The 17500-nt window shown below is 34.4% G+C and overlaps 1 long non-coding RNA gene across 1 annotated transcript in view; it reads right to left on the bottom strand.

Annotated features, from left to right (window-relative positions):
* LOC137636761 (uncharacterized) overlaps positions 1 to 17500 on the bottom strand; it is a 126195-nt gene that overhangs the window by 35338 nt on the left and 73357 nt on the right. The window contains exon 2 of the long non-coding RNA XR_011043212.1: positions 7211 to 7313. This is a non-coding gene — a long non-coding RNA (uncharacterized lncRNA). The remainder of the gene's footprint in view (positions 1 to 7210; positions 7314 to 17500) is intronic.

Raw genomic sequence — 17500 nt, 5'->3', positions numbered from 1 at the left:
ATCCACCGGCTACATCTCAGTATCTCTTACAACAAATTTATAAAACTGAAAATTTTAATAAACCCTTCTTCATCCTCACTATCATCTCTAAAACTAGGGGCTCAAGTTGCCCTCATGAGTCTTCTTCAAGAATATCTACCTGGCCCCTGTTGTTGTTGAAGATTGCCTGGCCCTTGTGACCAAACTCTTCTTCTTCACCAAATCCCACTCGAACCCTCAACCTCATCCTTCAGCACTGGATCACTTTTCATGATTTCTTCCGCCTCCCTCAAGTGCAGCAGGATCCCCAAAAATCACATTATCTTAATTTCTGTTCGCTACACAATTTGATCCTTCTTTCTTCTTAATCCCATACTTCTGAGCCATGCATAACAGCTAGTTTGATTATGGTGCGACATATCATCATTTCCAATTCCAATATACTAACAATTAAAAGTAAAATATTCAATTCAAGAACCCAGAAGCACATAGGTAACTCGTAAACATATTTCAAAGCATTCTTTTTTAACGATTGGGATATTTGTTATTGCTCCAACACCCAGCGGCCCATCTATTACTACCTCTCTCTTTCACTATCACTCCTCCCTCTGGTCCTCTACCCGGGCACCCCCTCCTCGTTCAACTTTTCCATTCCCTCTTTCCCCTCAACTACCTCTCTGTCCAAAGTTTTTCTTCTCTCCTTCAAGTTCAATGGTACTTATTTCTCCTTACATTCTTCCCTCTCTCTCTCTTTCCTTCTTTCCTACTTTTTTTTCTCTCGCCCTCCTAATTTCTCATGCATCCTACAAATTTCATTCATCACGTTTTTTGACAGTGAAAATTTTATCTTGACTCTTGACACCGATTTATTGCCTGTTAGAAGTAGGCGTCGATCATCAAGGTAATCGTGACGCTAGATCTTAATAGCTAATGTGACTGTTAATCAATCTTTTGAAAGGAGCCTTTCAAATCCCTTATTTCATTGAATCAGTGATTTCAAGAGAGGAACTGACACACGTCTACGGTGTGCCTTTACCAACATAAGGCGGTACAAAAGGCACTGCATTCTGCCTTTATTTGCAATTCCTTCCCTTTTCCCTTGGCTGTCCAGCTTCTTATACTTTATTTTGATTAGTTTCTCTCATTTGGCAACAATTCTGTGAGCAATTCATGCGAGCGTTCAGAAATGTGACTCGCGGTTCTTGTAAAATTCCTTTACAATTACAATAAAAAAAATATAGAAAATACATACAATTTCTATACAGTGCAGCAGAAAAGTATTGGAAAAAAGCGTCAGATCTGGGACATATTGCTTTTCTTATATTGTGGGCTAAAAGAGTATGGAAGCATTTACAAACAATTTAATACCTTATCACCCAACATCTTTTAGAAATCTTTTAAATAATCATCACCATCTCCTCCTACGCCTATTGACGAAAAGGGCTTTAGTTAGATTTCACCAATCTTCTCTATCTGGACCTTTTATATCAATACTTTTACACTCATCATCTACTTCACACTTCATAGTCCTCAGCCATGTAGGCCTGGGTCTTCCAGCTCTTCGAGTGCCTTGTGGAGCCCAGGTGAAAGTTTGGTGAACTAATCTCTCTTGGGGAATGCGAAGAGCATGCCCAAAGAATCTCCATCTACCCCTCACCATGATCTCATCCACATATAGCATTAAAGTAATCTCTCTTATAGTTTCGTTTCTAATCCTGTCCTATCATTTAACTCCCAATATTTTTCTGAGGGCTTTGTTCTCAAATCTACAAAATCTGATGGATATTGTTTCATTGTCATACCACGACTCATGTCCATATTGTAACAGATCTTACTAAATTGATATATATAGCCTGATTTCTATATGTAATTTCAGTCGATTTGATTTCCAAATTTTACTTAACGTAGCCATTGTCTGATTTGCTTTTTTCAATCTTTCATTAAACTCCAATTCTAAAGATCCTGTATTAGAGATCATAGTTTCCTAAATATTTAAAGGATCCCACCTCATTAATCCATTCTCCTACCAGTGATATTTCATCTACCATTGCATATTCCATTCTCATCATCTCTATCTTTCTTTTTTTTATATTGAGTCCAACCACGTGTGATATTTCATGCATTCTGGTAAGCAAGCTTTGCAATAACTGTGGTGTTGTTCTAATAAGGACAGCGTATACTCTAGATCAGCTAATTTCCTGTTACAAATCCAATCCAATCCTTCACCACCCCCAACTGTTCTATGCATTAAAAAAATCCACGAGGAGGCTCAACAACATAGGTGTCAAAACATTCCTTTGGAGAACTCCACTTTTCACTGGAAATTCAATTGATAGGACTTCACTGACATTAACTTTGTACTTGCTATGTTCATGAACAGATTTAATTAATTTACATATTTAACAGGAATTCCATAAAAATGCAAGACTCTCCACAAAATTGGCCGGTGTACACTATCAAAGACTTTTTCACAGTCCACAAATGTCATCAAAAGTGGATTTCTATATTCTACACATTGCTGTACTCCATGTCCAAATTGAAAATTGGGTCAGTACTTTTTCTACCTTTTCTAAATCCTGCTTGTTCATCTCTCGGCTTTTCATCAATCAATCTCCCTAGTCTCTGTAGAATGAGCATACTATATAATTGCATGACAACTGACGTAATTGTGATGCCTCTGTAATTATTGCAATCTGTCAAGTCTCCCTTTTGGCCAATTTCACCATCAATCCTAGCTCCCATTCATCAGGTTTTGCCTCCTCACGCCACATTCTACAAAATAATCTTGTAAGTATTCTGGGAGTCACTTCATTTTCGGCAAGTATCATCTCAGCAGTTATTCCAGCGTATCCAGTGGCTTTCTATCACTTTATACTTTTTATGACTTCTATGAATTGGCGTCATAACTATTGTATCATGACAAGGTAGGTAAATTTGACGCAATACAATTACTTTGTAATGTCGAAAATAAACGGACTGTACTAGTGCAGTAATAATAGAAAAAGAATCTTATGGTGAATTCAACTTGGTGTAAAAAAAATTTCGAGAACAAAATCAACAAAATGACCTCCATCAGTCAATAAAAATATTCAAGAGAAATAGGGCTAAAGGAGAGAGAACCCCCCCCCCCCCCCCGGGTTAAACATTAGCCTAATTAACTTTCAAATTCATTTATGGAAGGAGGAAGGGAAGGGGTAGGCTGGCGGCAGAGGGATGTGTAGCCGCAATATGAGTCATCTGTAAAATACCGAATAATGAACTCTTGCCCGGCTCTGTCCATTGCATTTAGTAAACACATTTTATTGTTTTTTACACTTTAATGGCTTAATGAAATTGAAAGGAAAAATGTTTTGCAAATGAGAGAGAGAGATTACCAAAATGGACAATGATAATTAAAAAAACAAACAATAATAATGGGTAACAATCGACAATAAAGAAGAAATTAAAATAGCTTTGCATTAAGTCTAGAAAGTTTCAAAATGTTACGAGACACTTTCAAATGTATTTAATATGTGCAGGATAAGGGTAGTCACCGGAAATTAGTTGTTAATTCCAAAAGGAACAAGTGCGTGGATTGAAAAAAAAAAAAAACGAACGACCTAAATATGAAGAGCACATTCAAGAACCATACAAAAGAAATTAAATTTCAAGTAAAATGTAAGTAAAAAATTCTAACGTAATACTGATCCTGCAAAAATCACTGGCACAGAATTCACTTCAGAATTTATTTCTTGGCAACATTTGGTCCATAGAATGAATATCAAAGGCAATCGTCTTTTTTCATTATTTCGTTGTTATTACACCTATATTTCTTGCTTTCGTTCCAAACTTCTGAGTATGAAGACTTATCAACATGAAAGTTTAGTCGCTACTGAACTTAGTCAGCGTTCCTGAATCAGAACTATGAAATCCTGCCTTCACGTATAAAATTTTAAATTTTCCCATATTCTCTCTCTCTCTCTCTCTCTCTCTCTCTCTCTCTCTCTCTCTCTCTCTCTCTCTCTCTCTCTCTCTCTCTCTCTCTCTCATGGGAATTGGGGACTTGAAATAATTCCCTTTATTTCGAAAATATTACATACTCGTACACTAAAGCAGAAAGAAATTAAATGATTAAAAAAATCGATAGAACAGAAATTGGATGAAATCATCTCTGTCATCTGATCAATTATTCAACAGACATAATAACAAGGGGTCAAGGAAAGAGATAAAATTTAACCCTGTCAATCAGTTGTTTAATTAGCTTTCAAATCCATCAGCGATGGGAAGGGGGTCCGGAGAGGGGAAGGAATCCCTCTACTGGATAACGATTCCATCCGTTAACAAAGTCTGCCAAACTTGGTTTAAGAATTATTGCTCTTTCTCTCGGGAATAGGATACATTTTAATGATCATATGGTATGATAGAAGCAGTTTATATATAAATAAACAAATAAATAAATAAATATATATATATATATATATATATATATATATATATATATATATATATATATATATATATATATATACATTAGGAAATGAGATTGAGGTATTTGATGAACTCTATCAATGGCATGCAAGGATGGGGCTGAAAAAGCGTACGAAAATAACGGAAGTGTCGAATGAGAGAAGAGGAAAATGTCCGGACTAATCACGGATAACACGTGACAGATAAAAAGGAGTGAGATTAAAAAGGATTGACATTGAATGAATGAAATTTTATTTACATTCTCTCTTGTTGGAATGGGGAAAGGCTCGAAATAGAAAGAAAAAGGGATCGACGTCATTGTGGAATGGGACGAAATAAACCGAATATTAAAAGGTAAATAGATTACATCATCTATAACTACTTAAAATCACAAGGCAAAATCTTGGTTGCGTTCGATAAAGTTTTTCGACTGAGAATGAAAATAGTGATAAAAAGGACAATCATGAAAATAAAATAAAAATAAGAGATGAAACTGAAGGAAAAGAAACAAAATGTAGAAATTCTATTGAAAATAAAATCTTTTATGACATTCATCAAATCAATCAGAAACCAGGTCTAGAGATAAATTTTAAATCTTGGATTCATGAGGTATATTAAGACTACATTTTTTAATTAATATTTTATCTTTACTCCCCCATTTATCTGGTTCTGCCCTAATTTTGGAAATCAGAACAAACCTAAAGCTATTCGGCCTCATAGACCATCATTTATACGCTACACTGAATAAATCGTTTGTTAGATCGCAGATAGACAACGCGTGTAGGATGGGTTTCATCCAACTGATCAGATTATTTGACTGCGTTGAAACCCCAAAATAGTCACTAGGAACAAGTGTTTGAGGAACTATCTCGTTTTTAGATAGTCAAAATCATAATTTTAACAAAAATACGAAACAAAAAACTATTAACATAAACAGAATAATAAATAAACCAAAAACCAACAAAAGATCAAAGGTTTACCAGGCAGTATCACAAAATACAGTAGTGAAGATTCTTCAGACTGGATATAGAGAAAAGGACATTATTCATTCCCATTTGAAAATAACTAACTTAAAAGGAATTAAAAATCCGAAGCAGCCAGATAACAATAATGAGCTTCGCCATAAATGTAAGAGTGTAGAGAGGTCAGGAAAATGAGATAATACAGCACTGCTAAGTGTACAGACACAATGGAATATATAAACAAATACATCCCATCACGTTCTCTGTATAAATACAAAACCTCAGATACATTACATATTTATATATGCAATGTATGTGTGAGTATATATATATATATATATATATATATATATATATATATATATATATATATATATATATATATATATATATATATATATATATATATATATATATATATATATATATATATATATATAATTACTTATCAGTCACAAAACTGCACGTGACAGATATTAAAGTGTAAAATCCACAGGAAACAGGAAAGGAAAAGACCAGGTACCAAGCGCTTTCGTGTATTATGTACACTTCTTCAGGGTACAAAGTGAAATAGAAAATAAAATCATACAATAAAGAAACCTACCAAAACTCAAAAAAAAAGCCACAAACAAGCAAAGCATCATCAATACGTTAAAATATTTAATAGTTGTTAAAAATGAATAAACAATTGTCATTTTAGAATAAAATACCAGCAATATAATTAGCATTGGACTAAATGTTTATACAAGTATTGTACTTCCTTACAACTTTATTAACAAGATGAGAGTCTAGTTTAAAAAGACCAGAGCTGAGATTTAAAATTTGATTATCAAAATATTTAATAAAAGCAGATTCAATAATAATTCTTTTAACAAGGTTTTTACAAAATAAAATCTCCGAGGAGTTTTCCCAGTCAATGCAGTGGCTAAAATCGTTCATGTAGACAAACAAGGCACTAGACATTTGTCCTGTCCTAACTTCATATCGTTGTTGTTTAATTCGGTTGTTAAGCAGTTTTCCGGTTTGACCCAAATATTTCTTGTCACACCAGTACAAGGAAAAATGTAAATAGAGCCATTATTATAATTTGGAGAATTATTTATTAGGACATTCTTTACTGTTTCTGAACTTTTAAAGACAAAATTTACTTTTAATATTTTCAATAAGTCTTTGATATAAGCAAAGTTTTCATTGTAAGGAAGTGCCAGCACATTCTTATTTTTAAAAGGGTCCCTATTCTTGTCGTAATAAAATATATATTTAGCTTTCTGTAGAGACTTGTTATTAAATATTTTGATAATCAAATATTAAATCTCAGCTCTGGTCTTTTTAAACTAGACTCTCATCTTGTTGATGAAATTGTAAGGAAGTACAATATAAACATTTATTTCAATGCTTTTTATATTACTGGTATTTTATTTTAAAATGACAATTGTTTATTAATTTTTAACAACTATTAAATATTTAAACGTATTGATGATGCTTTGCTTGTTTGTGGCTTTTATTTCAGTTTTGGTAGGTTTCTTTATTGTATGATTTTATTTTCTATTTCACTTTGTACCCTGAAGAAGTGTACATAATACACGAAAGCGCTTGGTACCTGGTCTTTTCCTTTCCTGTTTCCTGTGGATTTTACACTTTCATATATATATATATATATATATATATATAATATATATACATATATAATAAATATATATATAATATATATATATATATAGAGAGAGAGAGAGAGAGAGAGAGAGAGAGAGAGAGAGAGAGAGAGAGAGAGAGAATTTTCTATTCAATGATTTATTCCCATCACGATGTATGAAATAAAATACCTTTTCTATGGATGATGAACATTTCCAAGATCACTTTGGGAAGATGACACTGCCCATCTTGATCAAAAGGCTGAGAGGCAACCGAAACAGCTAAAGTCAGGCTCTGGAACATCAACAAACGAAATACGTTGAACAAGTATCAATGTTAAGAGTCTCAGAAAGGTATTTTGATATAATCAAAAAATCAAAAAATACAAAAATAGCGGTAGTAACAAGGAACAACCGTTAATAAATATAAAATCAGATAATACTCATTCTGACGTTTTGTAAACGGCATAAACTTATTTAACAGATGTATCCCCTGTTTGGCAAAAGAACCAATTTGACTGATGTATCGGAAAATTTAAATACACACACACATACACATATATATATATATGTGTGTGTGTGTGTGTAAGAAAATAACAATAACTGCCAAAATATCCCTGAAATACAGGATCAAGAATGAAAATAGAAAAAGGAAACTTTAATAGCATACCCCTAAGCAGAAGATTCATTAGCTGTTGAAGAACCATCTTTAAACATTTCATATTCTATTCCTTTACACAGCGTCACCTTCATGAATAATAAGTCCTTCAGTTTCAGCACCTCTCATACACTTACCCTTTATCAGTTTCTCTCTCCTCCTTATATTCAAAACTTAAGACAAATGCCACCCACTAACAACCTAATCTACCATTTCACCCACGTCAACTTTCTCACCTCAGCCTCATGTCTCAAGTTTTGTTCTAACCACTTGAATCACCTGCTTAATGTGTTTCACGGGTCAAACAAATGATCTGAACACCTATCCCATTTTTTCTAGATTGTATACAACTGCAATTCCTTATCGGGCAAAATGTTCCATTCCTTTGCAAATTTCTCCCCAAACAGGCCTATCGTACACACCTTGGCCAGGCACTTACACAACCACTATCAAAGCTCAGGTTCTCACTTGTAATTCTATCAACTGCTTGCAGTTGTTATTGTTGAACTTTTTAATTGGCTTCCTCACATCTCGAATACTTATATCCTCAAGTATTCTCAAATTTACACTAACCAATGCTACTCTCGTAAAATCTAGAGATGCCCCTCCTCAGTTATGTTTGAAAAGACTCAACTTATCGACACATGACTATCCTTTAGAAGTTCTCTATTCTCATTATGTCACGCCAAATTTCATTGACTATTCCTTCCTATTCCCTTATACAACATATTTTATGTTCGTACACAATAAACCACTTCTGTCCAGTAACTTCATCTAACTAAATCTCCTTCTTTGCTTGATTCTAAAGTTCTTTTACCAAAGAATCTTTATCCATAAACAAAAATGCCTGACATAGAAACTCCATATTTGAATTTTGTACATTTCTTACACTTTTGTGTTTGTAACACCCTAACCCATTTTTCATCCATCTTTACAAAATACGAACTTAAATTCTTTCTTATGAAAAACGCAAATTTAAACAACAATAATGTCCCCATTTTAGCTTCAACCAGATCAATGTGGATGTCATGAGATTCAGGTAACAAAAGTTTGTGGCAGGCATAACAACTTTTATTTGTGTTCGATCTACCGGAATCCAGACATACTGTAGATGATTCTATCTTCGATTGTCTTCTTACCGTTATGGCTAAGATACAAGAAGATGATAGAAAGGCTTCTTTTGTCTTTGTTGGTGATTTTAATGCTCACCATAGGGAGTGGTTAAGTTCTCTCTCTCCTACCGATCGCCATGGCTTAAGAGCTTTAGACTTTGCCTCTGAATCAGGCTGTGAGCAAATCATAAATGAAGCTACTCACAGGTCTGGTAATTGCTTGGACCTCGTATACACTGACTCCCCTGGCGTTATAAATAGTAAGGTTGGTTCTTCAGTCGGGACATCTGATCATGCCTTGATTTCATTATTAGTGAAGACTGAGCAGCCTGTCCCTGATATATCATATTCTTGTAAAGTTTATATGAAATCCCAAGCAGACTGGAATGGGATTTTACATGATCTTTTGTGCTTGAATTGGTCACAATTATATAATAGTGTAGATCCTGTTGTCCCTTTGAATGAGAATCTAGTTAACATAATTGATAGGCGTATCCCTTCTCGTGTGCTAAGGTACCGAGTGAAGGACAAACCGTGGTTCAATGATGATTGTAGACGTGCTTATTTGGAGAAACAGGAGGCCTATCATCTTTGGAAGGGTAACAGATCAGATTTGACCTGAAACAACTATACTCAGCTTCGAGCTTTTGCTCAGAGAGTTTATGCCTCAACTGAAAAGGAGTACAATTTAACCATAGAAGAAACACTTTCTGGTACAACTCAGGAACATAAATGGTGGTCTACCCTTAAATCTGCACTCTTTGGTGTAGATGCAACAGTTCTTCCTTTACTTAAACCAGATGGCTCAGTCACTCACTGTCCAAAGGAAAAGGCAACCCTTTTGGCTGATGTTTTTGACAGTAAACAGAGTAATGAAAAACTTGAACTTCCTCATTCCTGTTTTCCTGAGGCTAAACTAACTAGTTTAGCTTTTCGATCTCGTGAGATTAAAGCTCTGTTGGTGGACCTTGATGCTTATAGAGGTGTAGACCCAAATGGTATTTTTCCTTTGTTTCTTAGCTCCAAAGTTATCTGTTATTTTGCGCAAGTTAGCAAGAAGAGGAGCTTTTAGCACTAGTTGGAGAATTGGTAATGTTACTCCTCTATGTAAATGTGTTTGTGGTAGCTCAAGTCCCACTGATTACCGCCCAATTTCCATAACTCCCATATTATCTAAAGTTTTTGAACGTCTTCTGGCAAAACGTCTTAATAGGTTTGCTGAAGGTAAGCGTCTACTCCCTAATTTGCAATTTGGTTTTCGTAAAGGCCTTGGAGCATGTGATGCCCTTTTTACAATCTCCAATGCTGTACAGAAATCCCTTGATTGTGGTTGGGAAGTTCGTATGATTGGCCTTGATTTTAGTGCTGCCTTTGACCGTGTTAATCATGAGGCCCTTGTTTTCAAACTAAAACAGTTGGGAGTGGGTGGGTCGTTTCTTAGCATTATTATTGATTTTTTAAGTAATAGATCTCAAAGAGTTGTTGTTGATGGGCACCATAGTGATTATAGGAATGTGATATCTGGTGTTCCACAGGGTAGTGTTCTTGGCCCATTACTTTTCATACTATATACACATGACATGTGGTTTGGCCTAGAAAACAAGCTTGTTGCATATGCAGATGATGCTACTCTCTTTGCATCAAATCCATCCCTTAAATGTAGATCTAGGGTTGGCGAATCCCTTAATAGAGATTTATCTAGAATTAGTGCATGGTGCAAATTATGGGGTATGAAGTTGAATCCTAACAAAACTCAAAGTATGATTGTAAGTAGGTCAAGGACGGTGGCTCCTCAACATCCGGATCTCAGTATTGATAATGTTTCTTTAAATATGTATGACTCTTTCAAAATTTTAGGTGTGATTCTCGACAGTAAATTTACTTTTGAGAAACACGTTAGATCTGTGTCTTCTTCAATTGCACAAAAAATAGGCTTATTGAGAAAGTCTTTCAAGATTTTCGGTGATCAATCTATTCTGAAGAAGTGTTTTAATTCTTTCATTCTACCTTGTTTTGAGTATTGTTCTCCTGTCTGGTCTTCAGCTGATGATTCTCATCTTAATTTGTTGGACAGAAACTAACGGTCTATTAAATTTCTTATTCCTGATCTAGATATTAATCTCTGTCACCGTCGTTCAATTAGTTCATTATGCATGTTGCATAAGATTTTTCATAACTCTGACCATCCTTTACATTAAGATCTCCCTGGACAATTCTATCCTGTTCGTAATACTAGGCAGGCAGTTAATTCTAATAGCCAGGCCTTCTCCATCACGAGACTCAATACTACGCAGTACTCTAGAAGTTTTATTCCAGCTGTTACCAAGTTGTGGAATGATCCTCCTAATCGGGTGGTTGAATCAGTAGAACTTCAAAAGTTCAAAGTTGGAGCAAATGCTTTTTTGTTGACCAGGCGGACATGAGTCTTTTTATAGTTTATTTATGACATATTTGTTTTTGATGTTGTTAATAGTTTATATATGACATGTCTGTTTTGACGTTGTTACTTTTTTTAGAATGATTTATTGTTAATTTGTTCTCTTCATTTATTTATTTCCTTATTTCCTTTCCTCACTGGGCTATTTTTCCCTGTTGGAGCCCCTGGGCTTGTAGCATCTTGCTTTTCCAACTAGGGTTGTAGCTTGGATGGTAATAATAATAATAATAATAATACGATTCCTATCCATACGATCATATCTATCACGTTTCTCCATCTACTCTCTTTTAACACACTACTTGATAAGCTTTCTCCTCAACATTTCTTTTCCAACTATTCTCAGGAATATAACTTCAAAAACCACTTATCTATAACAATCAAACTCTTTAAAATATATTTCCACGACGTCCTTTCCATTTGTATTCACCCCGCCTTTCCATAACTAACAATTTCATCATCCGTTTTCTCTATCAGTTGCTTATCTCTTTTGTCTGTACAGAATACTGATGGGCTACCATTGGGCAACGGATTGTATATATTGTATTTATGAATGTGGGTCATAAGGCCAGGCCCTGGGAGGCCAATCATCACCCAATGCAGTTACACTAAGAAATAGAACTTAAAAGACGCTGGACAACAAAATTGAAAGAAACCTGGAATGAAGATAAAGGGGAAAGTATAAAATCGAGTGTAGCTAGGGGATGAATAAGCGCTGCAAAAAAAACTATAAATTCCGCACGTAAGATGCAAAAACGGTACAATCCCCAGACGGAAAAGCATTCCCTTCCCACACACAGGTCAAAATCACTTTGCCTTTGTGTGTAATACCTATGCACACTCTCAAGCAAACATTCATTTAATCCTTTTCCCTCAAAATTTAGTATTGATTATTAAAGTAACTTTTCGTGGAATTCCCCAAGGAAATTTATCAGAGCAACATTTCGTTTCTCGTACTTGACTTCAGATTAATCGTGTTTTGCCACTGTGCTTGAAATTGATTTGGGAAGGGAAGCTAAAAAGGAGAGCGAAGGAAGAGATGAACTAAAACAGGACATAAAGGCAAAAGGGGAAAATGGAACAGGGGAGAAAAGAATCAGATAAAAGAGGCGCTGAGAAGGAAAGGAAGGAAATATAAAAGAACGCTGAGTTTCCACAAAAAACAATAAAGATGGTGTGTAAAGGCAAAATGGTTGTAATATGGAGTTAAAGGATCAGAAATTAAAGGAAAAAGCCTAATGTATCGGAGAGAGAGAAATAAACAAGAGAAAAGAAAGCCGAAGAAAAGCATAAATGGAAAAAAAGGCAGAACACAAGACTACAAACACAAAAATGTGAGTAGATAAAAGAGAAGAGTAAAATTAAAGATAAAAAACAATAAAAAAAAAAACATGGGGAGCGCAGAAGGAAAATGCCGAAAGTGAAGAGTATACAAACTACGAAAAAATATGCATATATTTCCGTGAACGTTCACTAGTGAATAATTCAAGCAAGAAGAGCTTTCTAATTTTCTTGACATTAATCTAGCAAATTATTAACCATTAAAAAGGATAATATACAGACAGCAAATGAAAATCCTATCAATTTTGGTTAAATTTCTTATACTAACCTATCTCATTCCCCGTAATCAACGGTCAGTTGCTGAGTTAATTTAATTCATTTCTCTTAACCTTATTCTATCATTAATGAGGGTGGGGCCCAGAAGTTCCTTACATCAGCACTAAATCACCAATTACTCAGCCTACTGACTCGTCTCAACCTCAAATCATAGACGCAAAATTCCGTGCTTCCCTTCATAAGCCTATTTCCCTCCTCCTCCTCTTCCTGTCAAATCTTCAAATCGATTTGTCACTCCTGGCCCAAATGACATGAAATTTGGCACAAAGGTCGAGTGGGCATATACCCAGGTGCGTTTTACATTTTTCTTTTTTATATGTACCTATAAAATAATTCGATTTTTTTTTTTTTGGGGGGGGGGGGCATTTTCTAGGAAAATGTATATTTTGACCTGTGTCCTGGTATTATAACCGAATGATCTAAAAATTGGTATGGAGATGCCTTAGATAAATACCAATAGGAAGTCATACACATTTTAGGCATAACTTTGATCAAAATGGGTAATTTTGCAATTTTTTTTTTTCATTTTTAGACAAATATTACAGATTTTCCGCTCTTGTACCCTCATATTTACACAAAATGACTTTTTAATTTCGTATGAGGGTGCCTTAGATATATGTCCACAGGATGTTAATTACGTTTTTTGTATACATCACTTCTAAATGATTGATTTTATGAGTTTTTCCTTTTCCGACAAAAATAAAAAAAATAAAAAAAAACGGCATTTGTTGCTCCTAAGACCTGTCATTTAAACTATATGATCAGAAATTTGTTATGGAAAAGCCTATAATAAATGTCCACAGGACGTTAATCGCAATTTTTGCATACACCACTTCAGAACGATTTCATTTTTAGACCAGAAATGCGTATTTCTTAAAATACCCCTATAGGAGTAGGGTGATGTGATGGGAAATCTATCGAGGGATCTATTTCTGGAAATGATTAATATGGTCCAGTCCATGGTTGCATGTGGATAGAGATGGAGGGAAATATACTGTATTTGCTTGGCAAATGTTGCCCTTCTGGTTACCCATCTATTTTAACTCCATTCCAGATTTCTTTTTTCTTGCTAATAAACCTCTCAACTTTTACTTCATGAAGCAACAGCAGGATTTCCTCGTCCATGGAAATGAATGGCCTCCCCAGCCTCGGTGTAGGCCCATATGACCCAACTCTAAATCCTTGCACATAAAATGCTACTTACCTTTTCCCCAAGAGCAACAAGTAGTTATAGCTCCTATGCCACACCACAGCCGGAGGATGCACGACATCCATTGAATTGGGGAGTCCCAAATTATGACCAGTACGTGTTGGGTATTTTATTCTATTTGGGTAACGATGGGTATCAGATATTATTTTCGTGAAGAAAAAATTATTGTTTTTAACTTCTTTTAAGAAATGGGTTTTGAGGGTAAGGCTAAGGGGGATTAGACGATAAGTCCCTGATGTTACTGGTTACTGTCTCCATTTGTATAAACACCTCGAATTTAATTAAAAAATGTATTACTCTATAATCAAAGTAGGTAGACGAAAGACTTATTTTTAGGCTGGGATTGAATTTGGATTGGATTTACGAATTTGGGCTATATAGGCCAACGCTGGGACCAACGAGGCCCTCTTATTATGAGCCCAAGTTCAACTAAAGGGAAACCCATCAGTAACACCGAGGTCAAAGTTAAGAGGCTGCACAGCAACAATACGGAAAGGGGGCGGGAACGAAAGTAAAATACAAAGATATATATGCCAAAACCTGCTGCAAAAATCACCCAGTAATGTCTACAGTGCATCGCTAGAAGTACACTGACAGTGCTACCTCTCAACTTTTTTTTTTTTTTTTTTTGGGGGGGGACAGGAGGAACAACGTTCTGAATATAACTTGTTTTTACCCAGAAGAGTTTCATAACGTACAGTTTTCACTTTGATCACAATGATCTTAGGATAAACAAGAAACAGTTAATACTGTTGAGAAAGACATTAGCTTTTATGTAAAACAAAACGGCTATTTCAAAATGCCAAATTACACAATTTCGCATGTAAAGCATCATCTAATTCTAAACAATGAAGCATTAAAAGAAAGGATTCAACATGAATATTGTGTGATGCTTGATTTGCATATACAAGAGTGAATTACTGATAAGTCTTTTAAACTTGAAAATAAATTCAACCAGTAACTCTTATGCTAACATTAGGGTCACATTGGATATTTGGATTCAATTGGATTTATGGATTTGGGCCATATACCCGCGCCATTCGGTGACATACGCAAATAAAGAAAAACCCTAAAGTTACACAATAAGGTGAAAGTTAAAAGAGACTGGACACAAATATGGAAAAGAGAAAGCAAAAACGGAGGTAAAGTACAAAGATGTCTACAGTGTACCTCATTATATAAAATAACGGCACTATCCCTTACGTCGAGAAGACAAAGGTATTCATCCCCAGTTTGTCTGAAACACGGACAAAACTATCCTATCCAAGCATTAGATATATTAGTAAGTCCCTCGTCAATATAGAAAATACATTAAACTCTCTCTCTCTCTCTCTCTCTCTCTCTCTCTCTCTCTATATATATATATATATATATATATATATATATGTATATATATATATATATATATATATATATATATATATATATATATATATATATTCGAAAGCTTTTGCCTCTAGTGTTATTATAAAACTTATGTATCAAACGGATTAAGTGGAAAAATAAAAATCCCGCAATAGTCAAAGAACAGCGTGATGAATATCGAAGAGTATAACTAAAGCATAAAGATACAATGTTCCTTCAATGTCTCTTTCAATCTTAATGACCCAACAGTTCTGGGAAAACTCTGGAAAGAAGAGCGAGAGAGCAATAAATTTAACCCACCTTCCGTCAGACCAAGTCTTTTCAAGAATATACGACTCATAAATCTCAAATGACATTTACATACTGCAGGAATATTGATAACCTATTGTCACCCTTCGACACATTTTCCCTTTGCACTCAAATATATGTTGGAAGACTGAAAAAAAATATGATTTATACATATTATCACTCACATGAAACATCACGACCGTTACTGACAATGAGAGGGGGTTAATGATTCTTCACTACTATTATTATTAAAGTAACCAAGCATTTTAATCAACATATTTACTCAAGGATTTACGTATACTGTATACTCATATACCTGTTGACTGTAAACCGGAATATCTACATACACTATATATATATATATATATATATATATATATATATATATATATATATATATATATATATATATATTGCATGTATAATATAAGCATATACACACATACATATAAATATATACAGTGATATCGTAATAACAACACAAAGATCGCTGACAACTTAAATTAAGAATTGATTGCTCCTTGTTCGGTAAAACACATGAAACATTAGCCCTCTCTTACACCTACAAGGGTGTTTAGCAGCATGGTATGGTAACGAGCTCACAATTCTTATATGTTAAGGGCTTCCTTTCCAATAACTCTTCATATCTAGTTCATATTTGTAACTCTCTCTGCTTTCGTCTGCCATTTCTGAAACATTCCCACTTTTTAAACGTACATGTGTTTGCATATATATATATATATATATATATATATATATATATATATATATATATATATGTATGTATATATATACATATATATATGCATATATATATATACATATATATATACATATATATATATATATATATATATATATGTGTGTGTGTGTGTGTGTGTATGTATGTAAAGACACATATATACACAAAAGTGTCTCTCTCTCTGTATGTATGACATTTTTTACCACCAAAAGGTCAGTGATTTGATTCCTGATTGGGGTAGAATTCTTAAGTACAATACAAAACTACTGTGCCTCTATTTACTTAGCTAATATGCTAGGTTCTCAGAAGTTAGATGATTGTTTTGGATGGAAACAAAAGTGAAACGTAGAATGACACTAGCAATCTTATCCCCACAAAAAGAACCCAAACTCTGACTCTAAGGCAATCCATTCTACTGCAAAATGGTGTTTAATGAAAAAGGTTTACTATATAATTCTTTTTGTACGAGCAGCGGTACAAACAGTCCAGAAAAAAATAGAATGCAAAGTGTAGCTAATTTTGTAAAACCCTATACGAAGAATGCCCTTGATAGTTTCTTTATTAATAAGCCGATAAAAGAGTAGGGGTTTTTCGTCAGAGCCATATTTTCTCTTTGAAAGTTCAACCTTACTTGAGCATCATCATAGGCAATAATATTTCTAACCTATGAATCAATATTAAAATATATAAGAGACTCCAGTAACGGGTACGACTTTTCAAAGAAAATGCTCAGTACCACTTGAGACAGCGTTCCAACAAATCTCCGTCTAGTGATTTCTAAAGCGCTTCCTTTTATTTTCTAGATTTTCTGAAATTGTCCCCCAGACACCAAGTCTTGCCAAAGTATCGCTTGAAACAATTGCTTTCTTCGTTGAGAGAAACTCTCAATTTCTTTGTCGCACCTTTTACTTGGCCAATTTTCCTTTTATCTTCTTCCCATATTTATTTTGGCTTCGACGTCACAAAGGGCACATCTTTTTCTTCCCTGTATCTAATGTTTTTAGTAGTTTCTTTTACTTTTACTTTCCGTATATTCTTATCATTCTTCAATTTTCT

Source organism: Palaemon carinicauda, chromosome 3, assembly GCF_036898095.1.
Source record: "Palaemon carinicauda isolate YSFRI2023 chromosome 3, ASM3689809v2, whole genome shotgun sequence".
Taxonomy (NCBI): domain Eukaryota; kingdom Metazoa; phylum Arthropoda; class Malacostraca; order Decapoda; family Palaemonidae; genus Palaemon; species Palaemon carinicauda.
Note: the sequence above shows the minus strand (reverse complement) of the source record. Positions and strands in the feature narration are given on the sequence as shown.